At 35.2% G+C, this 11,815-nt stretch overlaps 2 long non-coding RNA genes across 2 annotated transcripts; both read right to left on the minus strand.

Moving 5' to 3' along the window:
• Window positions 1-2,441: 2,441 nt before the first annotated feature.
• On the minus strand, window positions 2,442-3,277 carry LOC135841605 (uncharacterized). The gene is made up of 2 exons (XR_010557950.1): window positions 2,855-3,277; window positions 2,442-2,667 (listed from the first exon to the last, which is right to left on the minus strand). It is a non-coding gene; the product is annotated as an uncharacterized LOC135841605 (long non-coding RNA).
• A 3,234-nt stretch (window positions 3,278-6,511) lies between these two features.
• Window positions 6,512-7,311, minus strand: LOC135841606 (uncharacterized). Its single transcript, XR_010557951.1, has 2 exons — window positions 6,909-7,311; window positions 6,512-6,761 (listed from the first exon to the last, which is right to left on the minus strand). It is a non-coding gene; the product is annotated as an uncharacterized LOC135841606 (long non-coding RNA).
• Window positions 7,312-11,815: the final 4,504 nt, after the last annotated feature.

Consider the following 11,815-nt stretch of genomic DNA (forward strand, 5'->3'; position numbering starts at 1 on the left):
TTTCAATAGTCAAGGAGGCACGAGCTTCTGTCTATTGAAAGGTATCATCACTTGGTTTTTGCAATCGGCCGTGGCAAGATCCTCGTCAAAGTATGTGGTCAAGGAGTAATTTGTATGTAACAACAGGCCTAGGCCTAAGTTACATTATTTCAGGTTAACCCACCTCGCGTGTGTTTAAGATAATATTTTGATTTTATCGTAATCGTTGGTAGTTATTAATTAATTCTCTGAGGTAATGATCCGACGATTATAACCTTTGCGGTCATATCAAGATATTCCTAGGCATCTTGAATGAAGCGTGTGATACGTGTGTCTCTTCGTAAAGCAGCCACCGACAGCCACTATTATTGGGGTAGGCTAAGGAAAAGAGGTGGTGTGACAGTGAGCAGTGTTCGGTAAGTTTAAACTTACATGGTGGTGTCTCCACTATATTAATTATAACTTTATTGTAATTATTAGATGATGTCAATAGATGTGAGGGATGGAGCATGGATTCCTCACTCACGTCATTATGAACCTATTTCGCATACATAGCTTTAGTAAATTGCTCGGCTAGTAAGGTATCAATTCCATGTATAATTGCCATGATATGCCAGGAGAAGCGCCTTAAGCGCTATCCTATCTGTCTAGATTGAACGCATTTAATAAATAAATAACATATTACAATATGTTATAAATAACGTAGATGTAGTGAATGTCTTGACCGAATAAACCTTTTGTACATAAATGGTATTTAAATGTTGATCATTTCTGTACTTGATGACTTAGAATCTTTAGTGGTCACTCAAGAGAACTCCCATCTGAGCTAGTCAGGAGTCGAATAAATCTCCCCCCTAAGGTGATATTTATGAGAGAAACCATCGAAACAGTAATGACTAATTACACCAATCATCGCTGATCATTATCAATTCTAAGATAACAAGATTAAGATTTTTTTATTTTATAATTAATTTATTATCAAAATTTCAAAGTTTTCGATAAAAAAATTGTGGGGAACGAGTAGGTTTCCTTTTCAAAAAATGGAGGTACCGTTTGTTTTTTTTGCATTGTATTTTGAACAATTAAAGTTCTCCTTTTTTTTCACCTACCTACACCTACCATCACATTTGATAATTTTGAATTTCTCTTTAAAAAAATTCTCATTTTTTGTTCATATTTTATTGTTTTTACTTACTAATTTTGACACCTAACTAATCGTTTTGAAATTACTTGGGCAGCTAAAAATCGAGTTCTGACTTTATTCTCGATCTGTCTATCGAGTTTATCCACAATTGTGACTATTTTCAGGGCTCATCTGAACCGTTGAATAAATCGGGAATGAGCCAGAGTTGGAGTTTTATTCACTCAAGGTAATTTCAGCCAGTCTTGGAGAATTTCAAAAACCCTAAAAAAATCGAAACTATGGTTGAAAGCTCCAGAATAGTGGAAAATTTACTGAAATTCAGATGCGAGGAGTTGATTTTAGCTATAAAACGCGATCATTCGTGCAATTTTGAGTAATTATTCTTGATTTTTCCGCCATCAGGCAATTTTTTTTTTCGTCTTCTGGAAACACTAAAAAAATTCTGAAACATTACGGAAAATGAGACATTTGGAAAAAAGACCACAAACGATAGAAAATCGTCATTTTTTCAGGTTTTTGAAAATTCACCAAAAATTGAAAATTTAGGCATCAGGTGAAAGTTTGGTTACGACGATCTCGTTCTAATCAAAGGCACATTCCGTAAATCGTAAATGGTTTCTCTATCAGAAAAAAGTAAAAACTATAACTTTTCAAAAATTCAATTGGATCAAGTCTTGACTTAGCCGCGTAATTTAGTCAAATTATTTCAGTCGACGAGATAATAAATTGCATAATTTTCACAGGTTGATGAGCTAAATTTTTTCAATTTATTCAAATACTACATACAGGGTGGCCAGAAATATCGGGTACCCCTACAAAAGTTTTCTGCTAAAATACTTTGGTTGGTCACAGTGAATGATAATAATGATAGCACATGATTGGTTGTTTGACTGGAGAGATAACATTCCACCAATCATATGCATCTATTTCACGTTGCCAACCTATATTTTTAATGAAAAACTTTCTTAGGGGTACCCGATATTTCTGGCCACCCTGTATACCTACCATGAGTACAATGATTCAATACCTAGGTGTATGTGTTTTTGACTTGTAGCGTCGTAATGGATTCGTTGAAAACATTTAGCCTATTAACCAGAACCAGAATACCTATATCGCTTTATACAAAACACATTATAGGTACTATTTTTCCATTCTTAATTTTCTCTGATTTAGATTCAATACCATGATCATGATCAATACTTCAATAGGTAGCATCATTAGAGACCGTGTTTCTGGTTTCTGCCAAGTAAGCGATCAAGCAAGACCTCTGAAACAAAACAACTGATACGTTTAAACGAACAATAAATGACACAGTAAAGAAAATTGAACTCGACTATATTTTCGATATTTTGATTCAAAATCGTCATTGTTCGAATCTATCACCCAATACATATACATAAATAAATTGGTACAATTCGAGTGAGACTTCATTTTCCTTATTTCTGTTTGGCTTTGGAGCATTCGTTTTTCGGTCCTCTTCATCTTCACGTTTTTAAGTAAGCCTCTGCTCGACGTAATTTTTCCTCAGCTCTACGAATTTCTATCTATAATATTTTCAAATTAGTGAATTACTGGTAATAAAGTCTCTGTTATACATAACAATACGAATAATTTTCAGATACCTAGTGATAACTTGCAACATTCGTTGCAGGTTTCATTTCGAGACATTGATTATTATTAATATTAAAATACATAGTACTTAGATACTGTAGAATTATAGATATCACTTACTTCCAATGTTTTATTCAAGGTGAATATTTTGAACAAGTAATGGCTACCAATTACAACGGAAAATGGCATTGTGGTGTAATACAATAGTCGGCTTAATCTATCAAAATTATTCCAGTTCCTCATTTTATCTTACATACACTTTTTCTTCACTAAAGTGGGAGCGGTTGCGGTAGCCGCCGTAGCTGGTAAATTAAATAGAATGATTAAATCAAACGAACACTAAATTCTTACAGTTGAGTTGAATTTTGGCAATTTTGCTAAAATGGACACCGGAACTACAGGATGAACAACTGGTGGGCACTGGGCACAGACGTTGGGGATCCGGTAAAAAGTTCTGCCACTCCCTTTCCCGCGCCACCACCCGCCATGCCAATTGGCGATTCAACGATCAGCGCCTCTACAGGGACCGTTTAGAGTAATTTTTCACGCAATATTTACAGCTGTGACCTGTACAGTAGTGTTCTAAACTTTAGGCAGGGCAGCACTTCTCTCGGTAGTGGGATTCCTATTTCCTAACCAGGCTCTAGTTGACCTATGCGGTCATAAAAAGTATGGCGGAGTATTTATTTCCTGCAAATTCTTTCAATTTTTTTTCACCAGTACTTATACCTACAGTATGACACAAAAGTAGTGCCCAGTGGCTGTTATTTCCGAGGGAAAAGAGCTAGGGAGATGAATGAAGCGGCGTTGAGTAGGGAAAAATAAGGGCTTTCAAAAGCGACCTTGAAAATTTCCGGAGCCATTCACAGGGTGTCCACAAATTGAAAAACCAGTTTGGTCAAAAAATTCAAACTGGTTTTCATTGACGCAATGTATTCAACACACTAACGCGACAAAACACGTAATTACGTGATTTGAATTTTTTGAAAGTGATTCATTAATTTGCAACCCGGTTAACAAAAAATACCCAAATGCTGCAGATAGAGGAAAAAAGCTTGAAACAAAAGTTGTAGAGCGTGAAAAATTACACAATTCTGTCTAATCACATTTTCAAACCGGTTCATTGGTTCGAATTTAGCAACCAGTTTTTGACAACCACCTAAAAATTGGAGGTAGAGAAAAAAGCTTGAAACAAAAGTTGTAGAGCGTGAAAAATTACACAATTCTGTTCAATCACATTTTGAAACCGGTTCATTGGCTCGCATTTAGCAACCAGTTTTCGACAATAACCTGAAAATTGGAGGTAGAGAAAAGAGCTTGAAACAAAAGTTGTAGAGCGTGAAAAATTACACAATTCTGTTCAATCACATTTTGAAACCGGTTCATTGGCTCGCATTTAGCAACCAGTTTTTGACAATAACCTGAAAATTGAAGAAAGAGAAAAAAGCTTGAAAAAAGTTTTAGGAAGTGAAAAATTGAACCATTTCTGCTGATAGGATTCTGAAAATGGCTTATTAATTTGCAACCAGGTAACTTTTGATGGCTTGCTGCGAATTAATTAACCAGTTCCAAAATCTGATTCACGAAAAAAGTTCAATTTTTCACACTCTACAACGTATGTTTCAAACTTTTTTCTCCATCTTCAATTTCTGGGGGTTGTTGAAAACATGGTTGCTAAAACAAATGAAACGGTTTCAAAATGTGATTACACAGAATTGTGTTATTTTCCACACATTATAGGTAATTTTTGTTTCAAGGTTATTTCACTGTTTGCATTTTTGGGTATTTTTCAATCATTGGCTGCGAATTAATAACCGGTTTCAGAATCTGATTGGCGGAAAAAATTTAATTTTCACACTTTACAAATTTTGTTTCAAGCTTTTCAAGCTTTTTTCTACATCTTCAATTTTCAGGTGATTGTCAAAAACTGGTTGCTAAATGAGAACCAATGAACCGGTTTCGAAATGTAATCAGACAGAATTGTGTAATTTTTCATGCCCTACAACTTTTGACAATCATCTAAAAGTTGGAGATAGAGAACAAAGCTTGAAACAAAAGTTGTAGAGCGTGAAAAATTGAACCATGTTCGCTGATCGGATTTTGAAACCAGTTCCTCAATTTGCAACCAGTTATCAAAAATTACCTAAAAATTGGAGATCCAGAAAAAAGCTTGGAACAAAAGTTGTAGGGCGTGAAAAATTACACAATTCTGTCTGATTACATTGTGAAACCGGTTCATTGGTTCTCATTTAGCAACCAGTTTTTGACAATCACCTGAAAATTGAAGATAGAGAAATGACCGGTTTCAGAATCTGATTGGTGGAAAAAATTTAATTTTCACACTTTAGATACAACTTTTGTTTCAAGCTTTTCAAGCTTTTTTCTCTATCTTCAATTTTCAGGTGATTGTTAAGAACTGGTTGCTAAATGAGAACCAGTGAACCGGTTTCAAAATGTAATCAGACAGAATTGTGTAATTCTTCACGCCCTTCAACTTTTGTTCCAAGCTTTTTTCTCGATATCAAATTTTTAGATGCGAAAATGGTTCAGGGGGGGGGGGTCTGAAAGTGAAACTTTCCACACAGAAGTTTCTCGATGCTATCCATCTACGCATTCGGGATCATAAAACAGCACAAAAGTCATTTGGTATATTTGATTCGGGATTTTATTATTCGGGATTTTGGTAGTCGGGCAAAAACATATTCGGGGGAATCGATTCGGGGAAATGTACTGGAATCACACATCATACAAATATCAGCTCCTATCTGCAAGTTTAGATCAGTCTAATGGATGGACTACGGAAGGAGATGCATATACAGAATCAGATATTACTAGATGGAGAACTGGAGAAGTAAGCTTAAAAAAGCTACAATTTCAACTAAAATTGATGTCTATACTTAAGGTGTAACTGACATAAAAACAATAAACGCCAATTCGGGAACGAGTATCTCTATGGGGCTGATTCAAGTTGAACAACGACGATTATTCGTGCGATTTGGAATACCTAGGTACCTACGTAATTCTTCGGCTAGCAGAAAATTTTTATTTTATTGTCTTCTGGAAAAACTAAAAAAATTCTGAAACACTACGGAAAATGAGACATTTTATTTGAAAAAGAAAGACCGCAAATTACAGAAAATCGCAATTTTTTCAGGTTTTTGAAAATTCATCAAAAATTAAAAATTCAGACATTAGGTGAAAGTTTGGTTATGAGGATTCTCGTTCTAATCAAAGGCACATTCCGTAAATCATAAATGGTTCCCTTATCAGATAAAACGTAATTTTTCAAAAATTCAATTATGGATCTAATCTTAACTTAGCTGACGTAATTTTCAATTGGTTCAAATCTTGACTTCGCCGAGATAATTTCAACATAATTTAGTCATATTTTAGTCGACGAGATAACAAATTGCATACCTAATTTTCACAGGTCGATGAGCTAAATGTTTTCAATGTACCTATTCAAATACTATACCACAGGTACAATGATTCAATAGGTAGGTAGGTACCTATGTGTTTTCGACTTGCAGCGTCGTAATGGATTTTGTTTGTTGAAAACATGTGACCTACCAGAATGTATCGCTGTATGCAAAACACATTATACTTAGGAACTATTTTTTCATTCTTAATTTTCTCTGATTTAGATTCAATACCATGATCAATACTTCAATAGCATCATTAGAGATCATGTTTCTGCCAAGTAAGCGATCAAGCCAAGACCTCTGAAACAAAACAACTGATACGTACCTATATACGAACAATAAATGACACAGTAAAAAAAATTGAACTCGACTATATTTTCGATATTTCGATTCAAAATCATCGTTGTTCGAATTTATCACCCAATCAATACATAGGCATAAATAAATTGGTACAATTTAACTTTAAGAGAGACTTCATTTTCCTTATTTCTGTTTGGCTTCGGAGCATTCGTTTTTCCTCTTCATTCTTCACATTTTTAAGCCTCTGCTAGACGTTTTTCTGCCTCAGCTGTACGTCTTTGTCGTCTTTCCATCTGGTAATCTCTCTGTTATACATTAACAATAATACGAATAATTTTCAGATACCTAGTGATAACTTTTGCAACATTCGTTGCAGGTTTCATTTCAAGACATGGATTATTATTAATAATAAATGTACTTAGGTACTTAGGTACTGTAGAATGATTACTTACTTCCATTGTTTGTCTCACGGTGAATATTTTGTACCAGTAATAGCAATTAATTGCCATGGCAAATGGCATTGCGGTGTAATACCATCGACGGCTAAATCTATCAAAAGTATTCCAGTTCCACATTTTATTTTAGATACACTTTTTCTTCACTAAAGTGGGAGCGGTAGCCGGTAAATTAAATGAAATATTATGATCAAATCAAATGAACACTAAACTCTTATTTTTTAATGGTTGAATTTTGCTATAAACACTGGAACTACAGGATGAACATTGAACAACTGGTTGGTGGGCACAGATGTTAGGGGATCCGGTGAAAAGTTCTCCCATTTCCCTTACTGCGCCAACACCCGCCTCGTCCAGTTAGGAAACAATGATCAGCGCCTCTAGCGAGTAAACCACTGAAACTATTGATCACAAATGCTTCCCTTTACCGCGCCAACACCCGCCACACCCACACTTATTGGGGATTCAGCCTACAGAGACCGTTTAGAGTAACTTTCCCTTACCGCTGTGACCTGCAGACTGCAGTTGTGCATCTTGTATTCCAGAATTTACTTACATGTAGTGTTCTAAACTTTAGGCAGAACAGAACAGTGCAGGGTACCACTTTTATCTCGGTAGTGGGATTCCATACCAAGGCCCTAGTTGACCTATGCGGTCGTGAAAAACGAGGGGGAGGGGGTCTGAAACTGTTCACACGTGGGGAAGCTTCTTGATGGTATACATCTACCTACATATCATGCAAATATCAGCCCAAAAGCTCTCGGGAGCCATTTCACCCTTCTCAAACACCTATAGCCTTTCAAAAATCATCATTTTTGAATAATTTGTAAAAGTTGCCCGTTTCTAATTGAAAAATAAAATTTGCCCAACATGTGTGTGTTTCCGCATATAAAATGTTCTCCTATAAACTCCGGAAATCGTCGTTGTTTCTTATTTTCTGTAGAAAATACGAGTAAAAAACATGAAACAAACCATACGTCGGTTTCATGGTTTATGCCTCTTCATATAGCACAGTATGACACAAAAGTAGTGCTCGGTGGCTTTTGTTTATATTTAAGGGGAAAGAGCTAGAAAGATGAATGAAGCGGCGTTGAGTAGAGAAAAATAAGGCCTTTCAAAAGCCACCTAGAAATCTTGAAAATTTCCGGCCCATGCACGTTGCACAGGGTGTCCACAAATTGAAAAACCGGTTCGGTCAAAAAATTCAAACTGGTTGTTATTGGCGCAATGTATTCTACACACTAAGGCGACAAAAACATGATATGATTTTTTTAAAACCGGTTCATTAATTTTCAACCAGTTAACAAAAAATACCCAAAAATTGTAGATAGAGAAACATTTTGAAACCAGTTCATTGGTTCGCATTTAGCAACCAGTTTTCGACAATCACATAAAAAGTGAAGATAGGGAAAAAAGCTTGAAACAAAAGTTGTAGAGCGTGAAAAATTGAACCATTTCCGCTGTTTGGATTTTGAAACCGGTTCATTAATTCGCAGCCAGTTATCAAAAATTACCCAAAAATTGTAGATAGTCATAGAAGTTTGAACCAAAAGTTGTAAATCATGAAAAATTACACAATTCTGTTCAATCACATTTTGAAACCGGTTTATTGGTTCGCATTTAGCAACCAGTTTTTGAAAATCACCTAAAAGTTGGAGACAGAGAAAAAATCTTGAAACAAAAGTTGTAGAGCGTGAAAAATTGAATCATTTTCGCTGATCGGATTTTGATACCAGTTAATAATTTGCAACCAGTTATCAAAAATTACCTAAAAATTCAAGATCGAGAAAAGAGCTTGAAACAAAAGTTGTGGGGTATGAAAAATTACACAATCCTGTTTAAACACATTTTGAAACCGGTTCATTGGTTTGCATTTAGCAACCAGTTTTTGAAAATCACCTAAAAGTTGGAGATATTGAAAAAATCTTGGAGATAGAGAAAAAACCTTGAAACAAAAGTTGTAGAGCGTGAAAAATTGAACCATTTTCGCTGATCAGATTCCGAAACCAGTTCATAATTTGCAACCAGTTATCAAAAATTACCTAAACATTCAAGATCGAGAAAAAAGCTTGAAACAAAAGTTGTGGGGCATGAAAAATTAGGTACACAATTGTGTTCAATCACATTTTGAAACCGGTTCATTGGTTTGCATTTGGCAACCAGTTATTGACAATCACCTAAAAATTTAAGATAGAGAAAAAAGCTTGAAACAAAAGTTGTAGAGCGTAAAAAGTTGAACCATTTTCGCTGATTGGATTTTGAAACCGGTTCATTAATTCGCAGCCAGTTATCAAAAATCACCCAAAAAGTTGTAGAACGTGAAAAATTAGGTACACAATTGTGTTCAATCACATTTTGAAACCGGTTCATTGGTTTGCATTTGGCAACCAGTTATTGACAATCACCTAAAAATTTAAGATAGAGAAAAAAGCTTGAAACAAAAGTTGAAAAGCGTAAAAAATTAAACCATTTTTGCTGATTGGATTTTGAAACCGGTTCATTAATTCGCAGCCAGTTATCAAAAATCACCCAATAAGTTGTAGATAGGGAAAACAGTTCGAATCAAAAGTTGTAGAGCGTGAAAAATTAGGTACACAATTGTGTTCAATCACATCTTGAAACCGGTTCATTGGTTTGCATTTAGCAACCAGTTTTTGACAACCACCGAAAAATTGGGGATAGAGAAAAAAGTTTGAAACATAAGTTGTAGAGTGTGAAAAATGGAACCATTTTTGCTGATCAGATTTTGAAACCGGTTCATTAAATCGCAGCAAGCCATCAAAGCGTACCTGATTGCAAAGTTGAACAGACATTTTCAAAATCCAATCAGCAGACATGGTTCAATTTTTGACGCTGAACAAACTTTGTTTCAAGCTTTTTTCTCTATCTTCAATTTTTATGTGATTGTCAAAAACTGGTTGCTAAATTCAAACCAATGAACCGGTTTCAAAATGTGATTGAACACAATTGTGTAATTTTTCATGCCCCACAACTTTTGTGTCAAGCTTTATTCTCGATCTCGAATTTTCGGGTATTTTTTTTCAACTGGCTGCGAATTAATGAACCGGTTTCAAAATCCAATCAGCCAAAATAGTTCAATTTTTCACGCTCTACAACTTTTGTATCAAGTTTTTTTCTCTGTTTCCAACTTTTAGGTGATTTTCAAAAACTGGTTGATCAATACGAACCAATGAACCGGTTTCAAAATGTGATTAGACAGAATTGTGTAATTTTCCACGCTCTACAACTTTTGTTTCAAGCTTTTTTCTCTATCTACAATTTTTGGGTATTTTTTGTCAACTGGTTGAAAATTAATGAACCGGTTTAAAAAAATCATATCACGTTTTTTTCGCCTTAGTGTGTAGAATACCTTTCGCCAATAACAACCAGTTTGAATTTTCTGACCGAACCGGTTTTTCATTTTGTAGACACCCTGTGCATAAATTTTCCAGGTGGCTTTTGAAAGCCCTTATTTTTTTTTTCTCAACACCACTTATCTTCACTTTTTATGTGATTGTCGAAAACTGGTTGCTAAATGCGAACCAATGAACTGTGTTCAAAATGTTTCTCCATCTACAATTTTTGGGTATTTTTTGTTAACTGGTTGCAAATTAATGAACCGGTTTCAAAAAATTCATATCACGTTTTTGTCGCCTTAGTGTGTAGAATACATTGCGCCATCCAATAACAACCAGTTTGAATTTTTTGACCGAACCGGTTTTTCAATTTGTGGACACCCTGTGCAATGTGCATGGGCCGGAAATTTTCAAGATTTCAAGGTGGCTTTTGAAAGGCCTTATTTTTCTCTACTCAACGCTACTTCATTCATCTCTCTAGCTCTTCCCCCTTAGAAATAAAAGACACCGGGCACCACTTTTGTGTCATACTGTAGTTATAATTTTTAAATGCCGCAATCAAAGGCTATTAACACCATATTAATCCTACACTATGCTCGGTCCTTCTTACGTTCGAATAAATAGGGGAAGTAAATGAACTGGAAAAGAGGAAAGGAAAAGGCGCGTTTTACTAACGAACAATTATTGTATCCTCTGTGATTTTAACTGAAAAAACTTAGGGCTATGTTGGCGTTTAATGGACCTATCCAAATCGTTTTAATTAACCCTTGATAATCGTCGCTTTAGAGATACTTTACTGTGCTAACAAATTATTGTTGTTTCTTAAATGTTATGAATGAGATAGCCTACGTACTCGTGCATGCAACTCGATTTATCGAATGTTTGATGCGGAAACATTAACACTATGAGGGTTGACGGTTCATTTTTAATGAACCCTTTTCTGAGGCAAAAGTGAAAAGCATTCACGAAATACGAGAGCAAAATTTACCTAAAATTTTCAGAAATTGTTATGAAATAAGATCTGATCGATTTTAGCAACGTAGGTATAAAAACTTGAAAGCTAAACATTAGATATGAAACTAGAGTTCCTATTAATTTGACTCTACAGTGTCCAAATTGAGACTGGTGTTATCTGAGAATGCCATCCCCAGTGCAGTGTCAAAATTTTGCACTCGAGTCCCGACACCTGACACACCAGTGTCAAAATTTGACACTGAATGCCATAATCTGATACTTTGGTGTCAAATTTTGGCACTTATCCACTGGCATTGCGTCCTGAGTGCTAAATATAATATGTACCCAGAGGGTCCATTACGAGTCTAATTTCAAATGATGTAGGTAGGTAGGTAGGTAGGTAGGTAGGTAGATATCTACTTTAACTTGAATCCTAGCTTTCCACCAACAAACATGGTTTAAAATACACGCATTTTCCCTCTACCCTCGTCCCAACTCATATCCACGAGGATGCACTTATTAGGTATTGTTTGTTTATTCGACATTTTTATCATCACTATCGAGTAATTAATTTGGTATTAACTCATTGCATAA

Source organism: Planococcus citri, chromosome 3 (genome assembly GCF_950023065.1).
Source record: "Planococcus citri chromosome 3, ihPlaCitr1.1, whole genome shotgun sequence".
Lineage (NCBI taxonomy): Eukaryota > Metazoa > Arthropoda > Insecta > Hemiptera > Pseudococcidae > Planococcus > Planococcus citri.